We start from the raw sequence: 12,163 nt of genomic DNA on the forward strand, positions 1-12,163 counted from the left end.
CTATTTTTCATGTTTATTATTTTATACATATACAGTATTATGTCTGTACTATTTTTATTTGATTATTAATTAAAACTTATGTCTGAGCACCCGATAACAAACTATTATTGAATAGTTTATCGGGGCAAATATATATTTTAATACTTTGTTTTCTTTATAATGTATTAATAGTGTAATAATGTGTATATTTTATTGAGTAATCACTCTATGAAAAAAAAAAGAGTCTAATATATACGCTTATATGGACGATTTGCCCCTGGCAGGTGGTACACACGATTTATATAAATATTATAATTATATTTTAGTGAATTTTCTTGTGATTCTAAAGCAACAAGTAATCAAACAATTTATTGTCATAATGATTCATCTATTTACCGTAAAATTGAATGATCTATGAAAGCAAATGTACGAACCATTTATGTCCCTTGATGAACATTAAAAAAAATATGCACATTGTAAATGCACTAATGCAAATACATTGCATAATAAAAAAATATAAATACTTACGTTTTTATGATAAGATTAAAACAAATATTTTAATTTTGGGACCATTTTCATTTAGTAGTAAATAACCGTTTTAGAAAATGGGAAAAAAGTTGGGGTAGGGCAGGATTCGAACCTCGGACCTCCTACTCCGGGGTCCGCAACAGTACCCACGGGACCACAACCACAAATTACGCGAAGAATATAATAACAGTCTTAAAATCTGAGCTCCACTTGAGGTACACAGTTGATTTGATGGTGATTCCAAAACTATTTCATCGTGAATGCAAAATATTTTAGCTGAAACAAATACATATTCATTTTTAAGATAATTTATAATTTACGCAGAGCGGAACATAAATCAAATAAAATAAATATTAACGAAGCAAGTCCGGTTTTTGCGGTACGCCGTTTCATTTTAATCTAAAATTGGACAGGTACCGACGATTGTTCGAGTAAACTCTTACCATTTTCCATACTGAGTGGAGCACATGCCTCTGTTAATAAATTGATACGCTGCGTTGTTATCATGATCGCTACGTTTAATTTGCGTAGAAAGGTAATTAATCTTCAGAGTTAAGATATGAATTATATGTCTTAGTCGTTTGTAGAGATGTAAAATGGTAAAATTACCATCGGTATTTTAGGCAATTTACAATTTTTTGGCAAAATACGGTCATTTTAGGTAAAAAACGAATAGGGCGTATTAATTTTTGCTTTTCAAAGTTATAACTAATACCGGTAGATTTGTATAAGAGCACGATACAAGACTAAAAAACAGGTTAAGATCCGTTCAGTAGTATCCGAAAATGACTTATTTGATAAAAAAAGGTTATGATGTTTCAAAATTTAACAAGATCGGTGGATGTTGTCTTTAATAAGACCCTAAGTTTGCGGGCCTTGAACGACCTCTGCTCATGACGCCATTTTGAACAAAATTGCGCTTACGATCAGTTTTTTTTGGTGTAACGTCACTGCGTCACATTTTTTTTATCCGTTTGCCTTATAACGTGAACGAAGTACTCGAAAACAGGTAAAAGAATATTAGAAGGCGCAGTTCAATCCCAAATTATTGAAGAAAGAAAATGGAAATGAGTTATAATAGTCGATAAACTCTATTCGTCCAAAATATGGAGGAAAGTTATTTTATTAAATATATTTATGTTTCTACTAGATGTTGCGTTGCCATAAAATTCAATTTTTTGATAAACAACTTAAATATTTATTGTGAGAGGACAACTTGATGGGATAATTGAGAAAAAAATAACATGTCTCAAAACCGGTTGACGCGTTAGGAATCAACATCGTACATACAACCGATTAAATAAATATCTCCACAAAGTAAAGAAATTCTAATGTATTGACGCATAAATCTTCAATAGAAATAAAGTCACGTGTTATTTAGACAAAAATGTTTATAAAACCTTGAATTGATTTTTTATTATTTGTTTTCACCAATCAATGGAAAAAAACAGCACGAAAGAATACACAGAAATCACATAGAAACAGGGTTCGAAAATATAATGATATAAAAAAATATCCGATATGTATATCGAGTTTCTCTACTGACATTTCTTCGTGAAACTGCATTTTAATTACAATAATAAAAATACGTACCTTATCATTAAAAAAAAAACGGGAATTTGGCAAAAAAAGAAAAAAATATATTTTCAGTATTTTTTATTATTATCCCCTTTAAAATACTCGCCATTTGCGACGATACATTGATGCCAACGCTTAATACACTTGTCCATGCACTTTTTAATAGGCCTGCATAGGTATGGCCTTTAGCTCTCGGAGCGAATTCTCTTTTATGGCATCAATCGTCTCAAATCGCGTTCCTCTGAATGGCAATTTTAGTCTTGGGATAAGAAAAAAGTCAGACGGGGCCTGGTCTGGAGAAAACGGCGCTTGGCTGATGCGATTAGTCGAATTTTTGGCCAAAAACTCCGAAACAATCACCGCTGTATGATGCGGCGTTTTATCGTGGTGTAAAATCTACGAATTATCCTTCCACATTCCTTCAGTGTTTTTGGGACAAGGGCAGTGACGCGTTTCATCCCCAAAACATCTCAATGATGAGATTCTCAATAACACAGCAAGCTCTCGGATTGGTACAAATAGATTTTTCAACACGATTCGCTATGCCGATTTGATGTTTTTTTCGGTACTTGACGTTGCGGACGTCCAGTATGTTTATCATCATCTAAGCATTCACGAACATCTTTAAACCTCTTATACCATTCGTATGCCCGTGTTTTCGACATACACGATTCTCCAAAAGCATTATTTAATATTTACAATGATTCGGCACACGAAATTTTATTAGCAACACAAAATTTGAGGCCCGCTCGCGCCAATTTTTTTATTTCACATATAACTTTATATTTGTTATTTTTTATATGAACACCTCACTGAGCATAATCCGTGTCGAGGCATTCATTTACATTATTTTTATATTATGTTCTAGTATATAATAAATAAATATAATATAATAAATAACACTGTCTGGATATAAACATAAAATATAAATAGCAGACATGCAACAATAATTCCGAGTTCAAATAGACTACTGATTTGGTGGGGTGACCATCTAATGGCAGTTCTCGGGACCCAAATCCAGATTATCCATTGTAAAAATCGCCGCAGAGCAATTTCACGACTCACTCAAACAGACGCTGACAGAATACTGAGCATCCGGTCGCCGTCAAACTTTGACAGATTGTCAAAAACAGTGCTGTCAACATGGCCACATGCCACATGCCACAGAATACCGATTGGTGCAACGCGGGCATTTGAAACTAGAAATTCCCGTTTATTTTTTATCATAAGGCATTTTAAATATATTGTAATAATAAAAAAACGTATATAGTTTTATTCCACTTTTATTTATAATTTTTATCAGTGACCGGGTTTTGTCATGACCGACATCGTCCGACTGGTGGGAGACTAAACAAATGTCATATACAAGTGCAAGGGTATTATCCTCGGCACTACCCGACAGAGTTTCTCCAAGGTATGCTTGGCTACAACAATTTAGAGACTAGAAGGAATGTGTATTTGACTACACATTTTTATAAATTTTTGCGCGGTATGATCGATAACTCTGAGATAATGATTATGATGAGCATTGGTTTGTATGTTCCTGATAATTACCCAAGACAGCGTCAGCATAGATTGTTTCATATTCCAATATAGGACCAACCTGCCTATGGTTATGTCTGTTGGTAGGGCTACCGCCATGCTGAAAAACTTCGCTCTGGATATTGATCTGTTCCATGTATCCAAAGGGTTTTCCGGAGCAGGATTCTCCTACTACTTTGACATGAGTCACTTTCATGTATTTTTTTCTTTTTTATAATATGTACGTATCGAATAAATGTTTGTAATGTAAATGTTTTATTTAAAATAAAGTAATTGAATTGAATTGAAAAGAATGAAAAAGGGTAAAAAATTAGATAAACTTGAAATTTTCGAAATAAACCACTTAAAAGAATTGAATTAACAGCCGAGAATTTCGCTTTCAGAGAATCACTTAACTACCCCCGGGCCCGGGGACATGGCTTAAATTCTTACTATTGTTATTACTTTCCTCTTAAACTCTTTTTTTCACATAATTATATAAAATCATGATTTACAACCCGTGCTTGCACTTCTGCATAACATAGAACTTTGTTTAGTCTCCCACCAGTCTGACGATGTCGGTCACGACGAAACCCGGCAATTGGAAAAAATTATAAATAAAAGTTGAATAAAACTATACACGTATTTTTACTATCACAATTATCCGATATATTTAAAAAAGTGATATTTATTTTGTATGAATAGGTAAACAGACGTTTAAAATACATTTTAATTAGTTAGTGAATTTATATGTAATATTTATAAAACAGAAAAAAATGGCAAAATATTAAATATAAATCAATCTCTTATCAAGTTGACTAATGGAATATCACCAGAAGACGAGTAATTTTCATGAGCATCTATGACCAATGCCTCCCAAACCCAATTTAAATCGGTACATGTGGCCCAGGGAGTTAGTTGACACATTTAAAGAGGAATACCAGTTTTGCGGCCTTTACATTACCTAGCCTTTTTTAAAGTTTGGACTGAACCAAATTAAAGAATGAAGAGTATTTATCTACAGTTGCTATGAATGAAAGGACAGCTCGTCGATGGTTTCTGCGTCTCATAGACGGTAATTATGACCTCAAGGACATGGAGCGTTCCGGACGACCAGTGGACTTCGACAAGGACCTCTTAAACATGATTATTTATGAAGATCCCCTTCGAACCGCCGTCGAATTGTCTGAGCAGATGAATTGTAGTCACACGACTGTATTCCGCCATCTTAAATCGTCCTACCGTCTTTGAAACGCAAAAACCATCGATAGCTGTCCTTACATTCATAGCATCTTCACCGTATACTATGCAAATATCGCGAGCAGTTTTGGCAGCTTTATTTCCTCGATTGAATTCGAAAAAAACAAGGCGTTGAAAATGCTCACTTTCATCTCCTTGACATTCAATTTTATAGGGTTATAAAAAATATTTCAAAAAATGTGTACCGTAAAAGCAAACACAATATTTTGTAGGGTAGAAAATTTTCTTTGGAATTACGTGTAACCTTTACAATTTTAATTGAACAAAGTTGATATTCTTGATTTTGGAAAAAAAACGGACACAATTTATGTTTACAACTTATACATATGTTAGGATCCCTTAAGAAGTTATGTCTTCATTAAGTATTGATCAGGTGAGGCCTTTCTACCGCAAAGGAGCACAAATACCCATACATAGATATCAGAAACCTTGCATTCCAAAAACGGAGATAGTAATAACGTACCTGAGGTATCACGGAATGTTTATAAATCAATAAACCCATTTTTTGTATGAACATATAGCCCAATAAAATCCCACAATGACGTAAGAGATATGAAATTAGCATTAGGACATAGATTTAATAAATATTTTTCATAAAATCGAAATAAATTTAATTGCATAGTTTTCACATTAACGGAAGAATTATTCTGAGTGAACCCGGAATTTTATTGATATTGAATATTTAAAATAATTACGTCGTAATACGAGACGAGTATTTTGATTTTTATTGAATTAAACAGTGGTTTCAGTGATAATAAAAAACAAGGAACTTTAAACAAAACGATTTCGAAACCAGCAAACACTTCGCTTAGTACTGATATAAAAATGTTTGTCAAAATAAGGGTTAGAATTTTTAAACTAAAAACAACGGGTTAATACATTCAAAGTACCCACTAAAATAACAAATTACAACTGAGATTGAGAACACTTTAGATTAGTGCAGGCATTTTACAGGGCTTTGCTGGCATAGAACTAAAAATAAAATACTAATAGTATAGAAGTCACGAATAAATAAATAACAGGAGAATACAAGTTTGGATTTTGTCTAAGGGAAGATATTTGCTTTACGAAACATGACAGAAAAATTTCTTGCTAAAAACCAAAAGCTTTTCTGCGCATTTGTCGATCTGCAAAAAGCGTTTGATAGAGTTGACAGAGAAAAATTATGGAAGGTGTTATCGGAGTACGGAGTAAGCGTAAATCTAACACGTGCTATTGCTTCTCTGTATAAAGACAGCACAGCATGTGTTAGGGTAAATGGATCATACACATCGTGGTTTGACATTCATAAAGGAGTGAAGCAGGGATGTGTTATGTCACCATGGCTGTTCAACGTGTATATCGATAACTGCATGAAAGAACTGAAAGGCTTAAGAATGGGAGCAAAAATGGGTGATTTAAAAGTCAATTGTCTTTTGTATGCTGACGATGCTGTACTCCTTGCTAATAACAAAGAGGAACTGCAATTCTTGGCAACAAAGGTCTACGATGTATGCAAGAGAAGCGATTTGCTGATGAATGTCGATAAATCGAATGTGATGGTTTTTGAAAGAAATGAAAGTATGACTAAATGTGAAATCACTGTGAATGGAGTTATACTAAAACAAGTAGAGGAATTTGTGTATCTGGGAAGTATGTTCACTAGGGATGGAATGACTGAGAAAGATATTGAAAGGAGGGTGAGTGCCGGGAACAGAGTGAACGGTGCACTTAAATCGACCTTGGCAAATAAATGGTTGTCACAAGAGGCAAAATTGGCAGTTCACAACGGAGTCCTGGTCCCATCCCTGATGTATGGGAGCGAAGTATGGACTTGGAAAAACAGGGATGAAAGTAAGCTGAATGCTGTCGAAATGCGATCTCTCAGGCGAATGTGTGGTAAAACTATGTACGATAGATGCACAAATGTTGAGATCCGTACATTATGTAAGGCTGAGACAAGCATTATCGACAAAATCAAGAAAGGAGCTCTGCGCTGGTTTGGACATGTAGAACGAATGGACAGCGAGAGAACGGCTAAGAATATTTACAATGCGAATGTTGATGGATGCAGAAATAGAGGAAGACCGAGAAAGACATGGCATGACCAAATCCAACAAATACTTAAAGATGGACATGTCAAAAGTCGGAATAATCGGCGCGCGTGCATGAGAAGATGTATGAATGTAGAGGAAGCGAGATCTGTATGCAAAGATAGAGTGTTGTGGCGTTCTATCCTCTCTGCCTACCCTTACGGGGAAACGGCGTGATGGTTTGTTGTTGTTGTTTGTTGGAAGAGACCATTGCAGGAGACTGCTGAGAGATTGCATAGATTTATATACTCTTAATCGTGTTGTCCAGATGTTTATTGAAATATGTGTTTGTGGAATAGTTTTTTGTTTTTATTTTTGGTATTGTTCAATAGAAAGTGAAGTGATGTTTCGGAAAAAACTTAAAACCCACTTGTTCTCTAAATCATTTGAACAAATCCGTAGCATGTGACAACAAAATAAATTGTTTTAATTAAAGTACAAATTTAAAAGCTTCAATTAAATTAATTTAACAATAGAATCACTATGTAAAGCGCCCTTGAGGTATTTTATTACGAAAATGGCGCTATATAAGTTATCCATAATAATAATAATAATAATAATAATGCTTCTACTTTCCATGATGTTGTATTCCAACTCCCACACAGGGCTTTTGGCCTCATAGTGTTAGGGATAGGTTATTATTTTTGTGTAATATATATATTTGTATGAATAAATAAATACAACACACAAATAAAAATATTACCACGACCAAACGACATTAAAATAGACGGAAAATGTAGGTACTTGAGGAAATTTGAATAAATTTGAAAAAAAAAATAGTGGCACGTGTAAGGCGATATTTTTTTACGAGCGTTTGTTTTGCCTCTACGTTATATTTTTATAATAAGTAAATGTTGACATTTATGTTTGCTATTTTAATTAAACGTATTGCTGTTTAAAAAAATATATTATTTTAGTGTTATGTATTGTATTACTTTCGTGTTACCTATATAAAAAAAAACAGTTCAAGTAAAAAAAATATTAAAATATGGGAAAAACATTTACGAAGAAAAAAAACAAAATTAAAACGAAAGGTTAAGAAATATGTGTTAAACAACTTATAAATTAAATATATGAATCGAAATTTGTTGCAACAAAGAGGGAAAACATTTTTGAAAAGGTAATAATAGGAAAATTGTTTTCACGCGTTGCCTAGTAGGTAAATTGGTTCAGCCGGATGAATCACACCTACATGATAAAGGTTTCAGCTCTTTTACTTCACAAAAGTCAACAGTTGGAAGAATTGAGGAAATGTGGATGTTTAAACATAGGATGAATGGTGAAGGTTACAGTGTGTAAAGTGGCCACTTAAACCAGCCAACGACAGGTCAAAGGCCTGTAAATGCCTAGACTTCCATATTCCCTTTTCAAAAATGCTTTTCCTCTCCGTTGCAACAAATTTAGACCTAAATAACTCCCTGTCTGCAAACATTTGGACATACTCAAAACATTGTTAAATATATGTAGGTACATTGTTATTATTAGAGCAAGCATTAGAATATGTTTATGTGAGCCCTATTTATAGATTTAAATATATATATAACTTACTAACCATCACGCCATTTCCCCGGATGGGTAGGCAGAGAGGATAGAACGCCACACCATTCTGTCCTGGCACACTTCCTTTGCTTCCTTCACATTCATACATCTTCTCATGCACGCACGTCGATTATTCCGACTTTTCACATGACCACTTTCAAGAATTTGTTGTACTTGATACATGCCATGTCTTTCTCGGCCTTCCTCGACTTCTACAACCAGACACATTCGCATCATAAATCTTTTTAGCCGTTCTTTCATCATTCATTCGCTCCACATGACCGAACCATCGCAAAAGACCTTTCTTAATTTTGTCGATAATGCTTAACTCAGCCTTGCATTCTGCTCTAATTTCGACATTAGGGCACCTATCATACATTGTTTTTCCGCACATTCGCCTGAGGGATCGCATTTCAACAGCATTCAGTCTACTTTCGTCCCTTTTTTTCCAACTCCATGCTTCGCTTCCATACATTAGGGTTGGTACCAGAACTCCATTATGAACTGCTAATTTAGCCTCTTGCGATAGACACTTATTTGCTACGACAGACTTTAAGGCACCATTAACTCTGTTACCGGCACTAACCCTCCTTTCAATATCCTTGTCTATATTTCATCTCTAGTAAACATACTACCCAGATATACAAATTCTTCGACCTGTTTCAAACTATCTCCATTTACTACAATCTTACATTCTTAATATTAATATATATATAGATATTCCGAAATGAGATGTATGTGCATAAACTCCTGGAAGTACAAATTTTTATTTTTTGTACGATTTATAAGTAAGTAAAAAAATAAATAAGAATTAACATAGGAGCTTAAGATATCATGGCGTAATTTTTCGTTGATGTTTGCAAACTGCAATAATATTAGACATTGAAAACAATCGTTCTTTTAAAATGCTAGTGCAAGTTGAACAACTAGTTAGAAAATCTCACAAAGCATATTGTAACAAAAAGTCGGCGGTATTTCAGTAACACTGAGCATCTTTGTGGATATAAATTTTAATTGTGTAATTGTGAAATCAGGCGTGATTTGATATTCTCACGATGTACTACTGTTCTTGTTTAGAGCTAATTTTACGAAGAAAAATCCCAGTTCGACAATGACCTCTCAGAAAAGTAAAAATCGCATATAGACAAGAATAAAAGCATGCAATTAAAATAAAAACATTTTGTTTTTGACCACTCATTGTTTATTCACCTCGATAAGTGAGCACGTCTAGCTCAGAAACAGGTAGGCAATTGAATAAGTAATACGTTATTAAAAACAAAGCGTTCTTATTTTAATAGTATATTATTCATATTGTGAAATATAACAATCTCTTAATCTGTCTTCATTAGAGAAACGTAGAACTAAGAAAAACCTTACATGCATTTTGAAAATACTAAACGCTTTAAGTGTTGTCCCATCTCTGTTGCAATGTCCAGACTGTGTAGATTAGTCGATTCGTCACCCAACTTAGAATTCTTTGGGATAGATCGTCCGGCTTTTCATATATCTCTTCGCCACTCAAACAGTGTGGGATGAAGATTGATTGACATGGTTTAGCTCAAAGTCTTACATGCTCGTGAATATATCGTATACCATTAGTTAATAACCATAATGTTAGCGCTTCAGAAATAAATTTGAAAATCGAGTAACATTATACAAAAACTATTTAATTTGATATGATTTAAGTTGCTTATAGACAATTCTTGATGGAATTCCATTGTAATGATATAATAACTTATATTTAAATACAAGTTACCAATTAAAAATAATTGGTTTATAATTTCTTAAATAAGCGTAAAATAAAATATTTGGAAAACTTAAAATATTTTCTGACATTACATAAACTTTACATGGATTTTGTGTTAGACTTCAAACATCTACAAATTTTAGAACGGTAAATATTTTAATAAATTCGGAAAAAAATAATTTCAGAATTTTAAGTATTTATATGTTATCACATATTCATTTGCGATATTTTTTCTCTGCGTCCAGACGTATGAAGAGTACAATTGAGTGTGTGTGTGAAGTAGAACCGGAACCTCGGACAAGATATTTAGACTCGATGGCTGCTCTCGAGTAAAAATCCTTAAAAAGGAAATCGAGTGCAGGTAAATCCGTCTCGTTAGTGATTGACGTGTTCGCCTACCATTCTGGAAGTCCTAGGTTTGATTTCTGGCAGGGCGGGCGGGCAATATTTATTTCAAAGGAACTGCAATATCTCATTGTTCACGGAGAGGGATAAAGATGAATTTATTTTTTAGAAATAAGTAGGTATATAGAAATTGTATTCTTCACTAATTGAGACAAATTAGGAATAATTCATGTAGTTAACATTTCTGACATAATTTAATGCAGAACTTAAACAGTATCATGTTTCATAAATATTTTGAAAATATGAGTGGCAATAAATCACTAGAATAAATATTCCATGGTTGATTGTTTTATATTAAATCGTTGAGATGTTCGCCTTCAATCTTGGAATTTAATAAATCAATCGAGTTATGCGCTATAATTAACACATATAATAAAATATTTATACAATCGATACACGTCTAAAGGAAAATTTATTGCAATTTATTATGGACTGCCCGAAGAGGTAGGTGTGATTTTAATATTTAAAAAGAATGATGAGAATCACATGTGTAAAACAACGCGAAAAAAGTTTATATCAAGGTAGAGTTTCCCATTTTAAATAGCCAAATGAACCAGCCCCGTTGAAAGCTACATATTCATGTTAATTGAATAAATTTAACAAGATATATTTCTAGCCCAAAGCAACAATGAGATAAACCCGAAATATCTCATTTTGAGATACATATGCAGATATGTAGGAAAAAAAAATCTGTTTTCAAATAATAAAAAATCGAAGTTAGATAATTGACCTATGTGAAAATATAGTATTCATAATCGACTTTACATAATTTAATTCAGTCAGGCCTCAAAGTCCGATAATACCAGAAAATGTTCTTTAGAGATATCTCACTGTTGCTTTGGGCTAGCGATATGTATTATAGCAGAGTTCGCAGTTCGTTTTTCTCTCCATGTCCAGACGGATGACGAATAAATTTGTGTGTGTGAAATAGAACCGGAACCCCGGACGAGTGTTTTCGACTCGATGGCTGCTTTCAGGTAAAAAACCCCGAGTAAGGAAATTGAGTGGAGATATGACCGCCTTGTCCTGCTGTGGTTGGCGAGTTCGCCTATCATTCTCTAGGTCCTGGGTTCGATTCCTGACAGGGTGGACGTGAAATTGATTTTAAAGGTTGTTTGAAATAAAATATTTCATTGTTCCTGGACTGGCACCAGCAGTGTAATCCTAATTATATTACCTTGATGCAACAGTTGACCCAACAAAGCTGCATGTGGTTTACCAATGCAGTGCGAATGCAGTCTAGGAACAATTAAATATTGCAGTTCAAAATACCTTTGTAATCAATATTTCACGTCCATCCACCCTGCCGGGATTTGAAACCAGGACCTCAAGAATGGTAGCCGAACGCGTCTTTGCACAAGGAGGCGGACTTAACTCTACTCCAATTAAAATTCCAGGATTTTTACCCGAGAGCAGCAATCGCGTCGAAAACACTCGTCCAGGGTTCTGGGGCTATTTCACAAACATAACTGTATTCTTCATCCGCCTGGACACATATATAATAAATAATAAAACATATTGACGCGAATCGGCC

At 33.9% G+C, this 12,163-nt stretch overlaps 1 protein-coding gene across 1 annotated transcript in view; it reads right to left on the reverse strand.

Moving 5' to 3' along the window:
* LOC148276539 (WD repeat-containing protein 47-like) overlaps nt 1-12,163 on the reverse strand; it is a 208,206-nt gene that overhangs the window by 85,919 nt on the left and 110,124 nt on the right. The window lies entirely within an intron of this gene.

This window comes from Micrasema longulum, unplaced genomic scaffold, assembly GCF_059751315.1.
Source record: "Micrasema longulum isolate JH-2025_06_02 unplaced genomic scaffold, ASM5975131v1 h1tg001205l, whole genome shotgun sequence".
NCBI classification, from domain to species: Eukaryota; Metazoa; Arthropoda; class Insecta; order Trichoptera; family Brachycentridae; genus Micrasema; species Micrasema longulum.